Source organism: Triticum dicoccoides, chromosome 4A (assembly GCF_002162155.2).
Source record: "Triticum dicoccoides isolate Atlit2015 ecotype Zavitan chromosome 4A, WEW_v2.0, whole genome shotgun sequence".
NCBI lineage: Eukaryota > Viridiplantae > Streptophyta > Magnoliopsida > Poales > Poaceae > Triticum > Triticum dicoccoides.
In genome coordinates, this window is record NC_041386.1 from 209,101,823 (window position 1) to 209,112,782 (window position 10,960).

A 10,960-nucleotide genomic window follows, 5' to 3' on the forward strand; every position below is an offset into this window, starting at 1 on the left:
GATACTTTATTTTTAAATTATAGTAACTCCAAAACACATCTGACATTCATGAAACTTCACATTCTATCATGGAATGGCACCCGACATGCTGTGGTATTTTTAAATTCTAGTAAATCCAAAACTATCCTGAAATTCATGAAACTTGGCATGCTTTCATGGAGTGGCATCAACATGCTGTCGTAAAAATTGTGTCCCATTTGGGGCTGGTTTGGGTATATGCTTCTCACAAACGAGAGCTTCTCACAACAATCATGATGGTTTCGGTTGGGAACGTCCTACCTTTGGGGACGAAACGATATCAGTTGCCTCTTATTGTTTCCAAAAAATTCCTCGTGTCAACATAGAACAACAGGAGTGTTGTGTCAATTTTTGTGATTTTTCAGGGTTCGTTTCAACATGTTTATGCATTAATTGAGTTTTTAATGAATTTGTGTGCATAATTAAAATTCAAACTACATGCACATGCTCCAGTGCATGTAAATTGGTTGAAAAATCAAATTTGAGTCCTTGGGTGCATGCTAAGGTCCATGCAAGAAATGGGAATGAATTTCAAACACCAGGGCACTGTTGATTGACGCCAAAACATTGAGATGCCTGGTTTTTAAATCCTAGTAAATCCAAAACTAGTCTGAAATTCATAAAACTTGGCATGCTATCATGGAGCAGCATCAACATGCCGTGGTCAACTTTTTGTCCCATTTGGGGCAGGTTTAGGTATATGCTTCTCACAAACCAGAGCTTCTCACAACAAGCATGATGGTTCTGGTAGGGAACGTCCCACCTTTGGGGACGAAACGATATCCATTTCCGCTTATTGCTTTCAATTTTTTTTCTCGTATCAACATAGAACAACATGAGTGTTGTGTCAATTTCTGTGATTTTTCGGGGTTTGTTTGGACATTTTTTGGCATTAACTAAATTTTCAATGCATTAATGTGCATAATTAAAATTTGAACTACATGCACATGCTCTAGTGCATATAAATTGGTTGAAAAATCAAATATGTGTCATTGTGTGCATGCTTAGGTCCCATACAAGAAATTGAATGAATTTCAAACACCACGTCACCGTTGATTACCGGCAAAAGGTTGATATACTTCATTATTAATTTCTAGTAAATCCAAAAGTCGTCTGAAATTTATGAAACTTGGCATGCTATCATGGAACGGCATCAACATGCCATCATAATTTTTTTGTCCCATTTGAGGCAGGTTTGGGTATATGCTTCTCACAAACCAGAGCTTCTCACAACAATCATGATGGTTTCGGTTGGGAACGTCCTACCTTTGGGGACGAAACGATATCTTTTCCTTCTTATTGCTTCCACAAATTTTCTCGTGTCAATTTTTGTGATTTTTCAGGGTTCGTTCGGACATTTTTATGCATTAACTAAGTTTTCAATGCATTTATGTGCATAATTCAAATTTGAACTACATGCACATGCTCCAGTGCATATAAATTGGTTGAAAAATCTAATATGTGTCCTTGGGTGCATGCTTAGGTCCCACGCAAGAAGTGGGAATGAATTTCAAACACTAGGGCACCGTTGATTGCCGGCAAATCGTTGAGATACTTTATTTTTAAATTCTAGGAAATCCAAAACTCGTCTAAAATTCGTGAAACTTGGCATGCTATCATGGAGAGGCATCAACATGCCGTCATAAAATTTTTTGTCACATTTGGGGCAGGTTTGGCTATATGCTTCTCACAAACCAGAGCTTCTCACAACAATCATGATGGTTTCGGTAAGGAACATTCTACCTTTGGGGAGGAAACGATATGCGTTGGCTCTTATTGCTTCCAAAATTTTTCTCATGTCAACATAGAACAACAGGAGTGTTGTGTCAAATTTTGTGATTTTTCGCAGTTCGTTTGCACATATTTATGAATTAACTGAGTTTTCAATGCATTTATGTGCATAATTCAAATTTGAACTACATGCACATGCTCTAGTGCATATAAATTGGATGAAAAATCAAATTTGAGTCCTTCGGTGGATGCTTAGGTCCATGCAAGAAATGGGAATGAATTTCAAACACCAGGGCGCTGTTGATTGCCGGCACAACATTGAGATGCATGGTTTTTAAATTCTTGTAAATCCAAAACTCCCCTGAAATTCATGAATCTTGGCATGCTTTCATGGAGTGGCATCAACATGCCGTCGTAAAAATTTTGTCCCATTTAGGGCAGGTTTGGGTATATGCTTCTCACAAATGAGAGCTTCTCACAACAATCATGATGGTTTCGGTTGGGAACGTCCTACCTTTGGGGACGAAACGATATCAGTTGCCTCTTATTGTTTCGAAAAAATTCCTCGTGTCAACATAGAACAACATGAGTGTTGTGTCAATTTTTGTGATTTTTCGGGGTTCGTTTCAACATGTTTATGCATTAGTTGAGTTTTTAATGAATTTGTGTGCATAATTAAAATTCGAACTACATGCACATGCTCCAGTGCATATAAATTTGTTGAAAAATCAAATTTGAGTCCTTGGGTGCATGCTATGGTCCATGCAAGAAATTGGAATGAATTTCAAACACTAGGGCACTGTTGATTGCCGGCAAAACATTGAGATGCCTGGTTTTTAAATTCTAGTAAATCCAAAACTAGTGTGAAATTCATGAAACTTGGCATGCTATCATGGAGCAGCATCAACATGTCGTGGTCAACTTTTTGTCCCATTTGTGGCAGATTTGGGTATATGCTTCTCACAAACCAGATCTTCTCACAACAAGCATGATGGTTCTGGTAGGGAACGTCCCACCTTTGGGGACGAAACAATATCCATTGCCTCTTATTGCTTTCAAATTTTTTCTCGTGTCAACATAGAACAACATGAGTGTTGTGTCAATTTCTGTGATTTTTCGGGGTTTGTTCGGACATTTTTTTGCATTAACTAAGTTTTCAATGCATTAATATGCATAATTCAAATTTGAACTACATGCACATGCTCCAGTGCATATAAATTGGTTGAAAAATCAAATATGTCTCATTGTGTGGATGCTTAGGTCCCATACAAGAAATTGGAATGAATTTCAAACACCACGGCACCGTTGATTACCGGCAAAAGGTTGATATACTTTATTATTAATTTCTAGTAAATCCAAAAGTCGTCTGAAATTCATGAAACTTGGCATGCTATCATGGAGCGGCATCAACATGCCATCGTAAATTTTTTGCCCCATTTGGGGCAGGTTTGGGTATATGCTTCTCACAAACCAGAGCCTCTCACAATAATCACGATGGTTCCCGTTGGGAACGTCCTACCTTTGGGGACGAAACGATATCCGTTCCCTCTTATTGCTTCCACAAATTTTCTCGTGTCAATTTTTGTGATTTTTTAGGGTTCGTTTGGACATTTTTATGCATTAACTGAGTTTTTAATGCATTTATGTGCATAATTCAAATTTGAACTACATGCACATGCTCCAATGCATATAAATTGGTTGAAAAATCTAATCTGTGTCCTTGGGTGCATGCTTAGGTCACACGCAAGAAGTGGGAATGAATTTCATACACCAGGGCACCGTTGATTGCCGGCAAATCGTTGAGATACTTTATTTTTAAATTCTAGGAAATCCAAAACTCATCTGACATTCATGAAACTTGGCATGCTATCATGGAGCGGCATCAACATGCCGTCATGAAAAATTTGTCCCATTTGGGGCAGGTTTGGCTATATGCTTCTCACAAACCAGAGCTTCTCAAAACAGTCATGATGGTTTCGATAGGGAACGTTCTACCTTTGGGGACGAAATGATATGCGTTGGCTCTTATTGCTTCCAAAAATTTTCTCATGTCAACATAGAACAATAGGAGTGTTGTGTCAATTTTTGTGATTTTCCGCGGTTCGTTTGGACATTTTTATGCATTAACTGAGTTTTCAACGCATTTGTGTGCATAATTCAAATTTGAACTACATGCACATGCTCTAGTGCATATAAATTGGATGAAAAATCAAGTTTGAGTCCTTGGGTGCATGCTTAGGTCCATGCAAGAAATGGGAATGAATTTCAAACACCAGGGCACTCTTGATTGCCGGCAAAACATTGCGATGCCTGGTTTTTAAATTCTTGTTAATCCAAAACTCTCCTAAAATTCATGAAACTTGGCATGCTTTCATGGAGTGGCATCAACATGCCGTCGTAAAAATTTTGTCCCATTTGGGGCAGGTTTGGGTATATGCTTCTCACAAACGAGAGCTTCTCACAACAATCATGATGGTTTCAGTTGGGAACGTCCTACCTTTGGGGACGAAACGATATGAGTTGCCTCTTATTGTTTCCAAAAAATTACTCGTGTCAACACAGAACAACATGAGTGTTGTGTCAATTTTTGTGATTTTTCGGGGTTCGTTTCAACATGTTTATGCATTAATTGAGTTTTTAATGAATTTGTGTGCATAATTAAAATTCGAACTACATGCACATGCTCCAGTGCATGTAAATTGGTTGAAAAATCAAATTTGAGTCCTTGGGTGCATGCTAAAGTCCATGCAAGAAATGGGAATGAATTTCAAACACCAGGGCTCTGTTGATTGCCGGCAAAACATTGAGATGCCTAGTTTTTAAATTCTAGTAAATCCAAAACTAGTCTGAAATTCCTGAAACTTGGCATGCTATCATGGAGCAGCATCAACATGTCGTGGTCAACTTTTTGTCCCATTTGGGGCAGGTTTGGGTATATGCTTCTCACAAACCAGAGCTTCTCACAACAAGCATGATGGTTCTGTTAGGGAACGTCCCACCTTTGGGGACGAAACGATATACGTTCCCTCTTATTGCTTCCACAAATTTTCTCGTGTCAATTTTTGTGATTTTTTAGGGTTCGTTTGGACATTTTTATGCATTAACTGAGTTTTCAATGCATTTATGTGCATAATTCAAATTTGAACTACATGCACATGCTCCAGTGCATATAAATTGGTTGAAAAATCTAATCTGTGTCCTTGGGTGCATGCTTAGGTCACACGCAAGAAGTGGGAATGAATTTCATACACCAGGGCACCGTTGATTGCCGGCAAATCGTTGAGATACTTTATTTTTAAATTCTAGGAAATCCAAAACTCATCTGACATTCATGAAACTTGGCATGCTATCATGGAGCGGCATCAACATGCCGTCATGAAAAATTTGTCCCATTTGGGGCAGGTTTGGCTATATGCTTCTCACAAACCAGAGCTTCTCACAACAGTCATGATGGTTTCGATAGGGAACGTTCTACCTTTGGGGACGAAATGATATGCGTTGGCTCTTATTGCTTCCAAAAATTTTCTCATGTCAACATAGAACAATAGGAGTGTTGTGTCAATTTTTGTGATTTTCCGCGGTTCGTTTGGACATTTTTATGCATTAACTGAGTTTTCAACGCATTTGTGTGCATAATTCAAATTTGAACTACATGCACATGCTCTAGTGCATATAAATTGGATGAAAAATCAAGTTTGAGTCCTTGGGTGCATGCTTAGGTCCATGCAAGAAATGGGAATGAATTTCAAACACCAGGGCACTCTTGATTGCCGGCAAAACATTGCGATGCCTGGTTTTTAAATTCTTGTTAATCCAAAACTCTCCTAAAATTCATGAAACTTGGCATGCTTTCATGGAGTGGCATCAACATGCCGTCGTAAAAAATTTGTCCCATTTGGGGCAGGTTTGGGTATATGCTTCTCACAAACGAGAGCTTCTCACAACAATCATGATGGTTTCAGTTGGGAACGTCCTACCTTTGGGGACGAAACGATATGAGTTGCCTCTTATTGTTTCCAAAAAATTACTCGTGTCAACACAGAACAACATGAGTGTTGTGTCAATTTTTGTGATTTTTCGGGGTTCGTTTCAACATGTTTATGCATTAATTGAGTTTTTAATGAATTTGTGTGCATAATTAAAATTCGAACTACATGCACATGCTCCAGTGCATGTAAATTGGTTGAAAAATCAAATTTGAGTCCTTGGGTGCATGCTAAAGTCCATGCAAGAAATGGGAATGAATTTCAAACACCAGGGCTCTGTTGATTGCCGGCAAAACATTGAGATGCCTAGTTTTTAAATTCTAGTAAATCCAAAACTAGTCTGAAATTCCTGAAACTTGGCATGCTATCATGGAGCAGCATCAACATGCCGTGGTCAACTTTTTGTCCCATTTGGGGCAGGTTTGGGTATATGCTTCTCACAAACCAGAGCTTCTCACAACAAGCATGATGGTTCTGTTAGGGAACGTCCCACCTTTGGGGACGAAACGATATCCGTTCCCTCTTATTGCTTCCACAAATTTTCTCGTGTCAATTTTTGTGATTTTTCAGGGTTCGTTTGGACATTTTTATGCATTAACTGAGTTTTCAATGCATTTATGTGCATAATTCAAATTTGAACTACATGCACATGCTCCAGTGCATATAAATTGGTTGAAAAATCTAATCTGTGTCCTTGGGTGCATGCTTAGGTCACACGCAAGAAGTGGGAATGAATTTCATACACCAGGGCACCGTTGATTGCCGGCAAATCGTTGAGATACTTTATTTTTAAATTCTAGGAAATCCAAAACTCATCTGAAATTCATGAAACTTGGCATGCTATCATGGAGCGGCATCAACATGCCGTCATGAAAAATTTGTCCCATTTGGGGCAGGTTTGGCTATATGCTTCTCACAAACCAGAGCTTCTCACAACAGTCATGATGGTTTCGATAGGGAACGTTCTACCTTTGGGGACGAAATGATATGCGTTGGCTCTTATTGCTTCCAAAAATTTTCTCATGTCAACATAGAACAACAGGAGTGTTGTGTCAATTTTTGTGATTTTCCGCGGTTCGTTTGGACATTTTTATGCATTAACTGAGTTTTCAATGCATTTGTGTGCATAATTCAAATTTGAACTACATGCACATGCTCTAGTGCATATAAATTGGATGAAAAATCGAGTTTGAGTCCTTGGGTGCATGCTTAGGTCCATCCAAGAAATGGGAATGAATTTCAAACACCAGGGCACTCTTGATTGCCGGCAAAACATTGCGATGCCTGGTTTTTAAATTCTTGTAAATCCAAAACTCTCCTGAAATTCATGAAACTTGGCATGCTTTCATGGAGTGGCATCAACATGCTGTCGTAAAAATTTTGTCCCATTTGGGGTAGGTTTGGGTATATGCTTCTCACAAACGAGAGCTTCTCACAACAATCATGATGGTTTCAGTTGGGAACGTCCTACCTTTGGGGACGAAACGATATGAGTTGCCTCTTATTGTTTCCAAAAAATTACTCGTGTCAACACAGAACAACATGAGTGTTGTGTCAATTTTTGTGATTTTTCGGGGTTCGTTTCAACATGTTTATGCATTAATTGAGTTTTTAATGAATTTGTGTGCATAATTAAAATACAAACTACATGCACATGCTCCAGTGCATGTAAATTGGTTGAAAAATCAAATTTGAGTCCTTGGGTGCATGCTAGGTCCATGCAAGAAATGGGAATGAATTTCAAACACCAGGGCTCTGTTGATTGCCGGCAAAACATTGAGATGCCTAGTTTTTAAATTCTAGTAAATCCAAAACTAGTCTGAAATTCCTGAAACTTGGCATGCTATCATGGAGGAGCATCAACATGCCGTTGTCAACTTTTTGTCCCATTTGGGGCAGGTTTGGGTATATGCTTCTCACAAACCAGAGCTTCTCACAACAAGCATGATGGTTCTGTTAGGGAACGTCCCACCTTTGGGGACGAAACGATATCCATTGCCTCTTTTTGCTTTCAAATTTTTTCTCGTGTCAACATAGAACAACAGGAGTGTTGTGTCAATTTCTGTGATTTTTCGGGGTTTGTTTGGACATTTTTTTGCATTAACTAAGTTTTTAATGCATTAATGTCCATAATTCAAATTTGAACTACATGCACATGCTCGAGTGCATATAAATTGGTTGAAAAATCAAATATGTGTCATTGTGTGCATGCTTCGGTCCCATACAAGAAATTGGAATGATTTTCAAACACCACGGCACCGTTGATTACCGGCAAAAGGTTGATATACTTTATTATTAAATTCTAGTAAATACAAAAGTCGTCTGAAATTCATGAAACTTGGCATGCTATCATGGAGCGGCATCAACATGCCATCGTAATTTTTTTGTCCCATTTGGAGCAGGTTTGGGTATATGCTTCTCACAAACTAGAGCTTCTCACAACAATCATGATGGTTTAGGTTGGGAACGTCCTACCTTTGGGGACGAAACGATATTCGTTCCCTCTTATTGCCTTTTACAAATTTTCTCGTGTCAATTTTTGTGATTTTTTAGGGTTCGTTTCGACATTTTTATGCACTAACTGAGTTTTCAATGGATTTATGTGCATAATTCAAATTTGAACTACATGCACATGCTCCAGTGCATATAAATTGGTTGAAAAATCTAATATGTGTCCTTGGGTGCATGCTTAGGTCCCACGCAAGAAGTGGGAATGAATTTCAAACACCAGGGCATCGTTGATTGCTGGCAAATCGTTGAGATACTTTATTTTTTAATTCTAGGAAATCCAAAACTCGTCTGAAATTCATGAAACTTGGCATGCTATCATGGAGCGGCATCAACATGCCGTCATAAAATTTTTGTCCCATTTGGGGCAGGTTTGGCTATATGCTTCTCACAAACCAGAGCGTCTCACAACAGTCATGATGGTTTCGATAGGGAACGTTCTACCTTTGGGGACGAAATGATATGCATTGGCTCTTATTGCTTCCAAAAAATTTCTCATGTCAACATGGAACAAAAGGAGTGCTGTGTCAATTTTTGTGATTTTGCGCGGTTCGTTTGGACATTTTTATGCAATAACTAAGTTTTCAACGCATTTATGTGCATAATTCAAATTTGAACTACATGCACATGCTCTAGTGCATATAAATTGGATGAAAAATCAAATTTGAGTCCTTGGGTGCATGCTTAGGTCCATGCAGGAAATGGGAATGAATTTCAAACACCAGGGGACTGTTGATTGCCGGCAAAACATTGAGATGCCTGGTTTTTAAATTCTTGTAAATCCAAAACTCGTCTGAAATTCACGAAGCTTGGCATGCTATCATGGAGAGGCATCAACATGCCGTGGTAAATTTCTTTTCCCATTTGGGGCAGGTTTGGGTATATGCTTCACACAAACCAGAGCTTCTCACAACAAGCATGATAGTTCTGGTAGGGAACATGCCACCTTTGGGGACGAAATGATATCCATTGCCTCTTATTGCTTTCAAATTTTTTCTCGTGTCAACATAGAACAACATGAGTGTTGTGTCAATTTCTGTTTGGGGTTCGTTTGGACATTTTTATGCATTAACTGAGTTTTCAATGCATTTATGTGCATAATTCAAATTTGAACTACATGCACATGCTCCATTGCATATAAATTGGTTGAAAAAACAAATTTGAGTCCTTGGGTGCATGCTTAGGTCCATGCAAGAAATGGGAATGAATTTCAAACACCAGGGCACTGTTGATTGCCGGCAAAACATTGAGATGCCTGGTTTTTAAATTCTTGTAAATCCAAAACTCGTCTGAAATTCATGAAGCTTGGCATGCTATCATGGAGCGGCATCAACATAATGTGGTAAATTTATTTTCCCATTTGAGGTAGGTTTGGGTATATGCTTCACACAAACCAGAGCTTCTGACAATAAGCATGATGGTTCTGGTAGGGAACGTGCCACCTTTGGGGACGAAATGATATCCATTGCCTCTTATTGCTTTCAAATTTTTTCTCCTTTTAACATAGAAGAACAGGAGTGTTGTGTCAATTTCTGTGATTTTTCGGGGTTTGTTTGGACATTTTTTTGCATTAACTAAGTTTTCAATGCATTTATGTGCATAAGTCAAATTTGAACTACATGCACATGCTCTAGTGCATATAAATTGGTTGAAAAATCAAATATGTGTCCTTGGGTGCATGCTTAGGTCCCATGCAAGAAATGGGAATGAATTTCAAACACCAGGGCACCATTGATTGCTGGCAAAACATTGAGAAACTTTATTTTTAAATTCTAGTAAATCCAAAACTCGTCTGAAATTCATGAAACTTGGCATGCTATCATGGAGCGGCATCTACATGTCGTGGTGACATTTTTGTCCCATTTGGGGCAGTTTTGTTTATATGCTTCTCACAAACCAGAGCTTCTCACAACAAGCATGATGGTTTCGATAGGGAACGTCCCACCTTTGGGGACGAAATGATATCCTTTGCCTCTTATTGCTTTCAAATTTTTTTCTCGTGTCAACATAGAACAACAGGAGTGTTGTCTCAATTTTTGTGATTTTTCGGGGTTTGTTTGGACATTTTTATGCATTAAGTGAGTTTTCAATGCATTTATGTGCATAATTCAAATTTGAACTACATGCACATGCTCCAGTGCATGTAAATTGGTTGAAAAATCAAATTTGTGTCCTTGGGTGCATGCTTATAGGTCCCATGCAAGAAATGGGAATGAATTTCAAACACCAGGGAACTGTTAATTGTCGGCAAAACATTGAGATACTTTATTTTTAAATTCTAGTAAATCCAAAACTCGTCTTACGTTCATGAAACCTGGCATTATATCATGGAATGGCACCCGACATGTTGTGGTATTTTTGGTGTCCATTTTGAGAGAAGGCGCACTTGAATAATGACAGCCAACAAAGGCATTTTTAAAAAATAGTTGCCACTTTAATATCTCAAACGTTTGTATAATTCAAACCGTCTGCGTTTTGTTAACCCTTCACGTGATGCCACGTGTCTTGGTTTTAATGGCTGTAGGAGGTGCCGTGTGGACATGTGCTTGACCTTGACAGAACGGGAGGCGTGTGAGCGCAGTCCGGTGCGCAGGCTGACCGAGATGCGTGCAAGCTGTCCTCAAATGCACAGGCTCACCGGGAAGCGTGCGAGCTGTACGCTATGCAGGCTCACTGGGAAGTGAGACCTTTGAATTCCATGGCTACCCGCCTTCCTC